This window comes from Camelina sativa, unplaced genomic scaffold (genome assembly GCF_000633955.1).
Source record: "Camelina sativa cultivar DH55 unplaced genomic scaffold, Cs unpScaffold35619, whole genome shotgun sequence".
NCBI classification, from domain to species: Eukaryota; Viridiplantae; Streptophyta; class Magnoliopsida; order Brassicales; family Brassicaceae; genus Camelina; species Camelina sativa.
In genome coordinates, this window is record NW_010956538.1 from 1 (window position 1) to 207 (window position 207).

The window sequence follows — 207 nt, forward strand, 5'->3', positions numbered from 1 at the left end:
GAATCTGACTAAAGGTGAGAGGGTGCCGACCGCGGCGTTGGCATAAGTTAAGGTCCCACCGAGATTTGAACTCGGATCGCAGGATTCAGAGTCCTGAGTGCTAACCATTACACCATGGGGCCTTGTGCGAGGGCCAGCGCCAAGCCCGCGCATGTGTATGCACGTCACCAGCACAGGCCGGGACTGTCGACCTCGCACGAGAATGGC

General features: G+C 58.9%; 1 non-coding gene across 1 annotated transcript; it reads right to left on the reverse strand.

Moving 5' to 3' along the window:
• Positions 1–50: 50 nt before the first annotated feature.
• On the reverse strand, positions 51–122 carry TRNAQ-CUG. The gene has a single exon. It is a non-coding gene; the product is annotated as a tRNA-Gln (tRNA).
• Between the last annotated feature and the right edge of the window lie 85 nt (positions 123–207).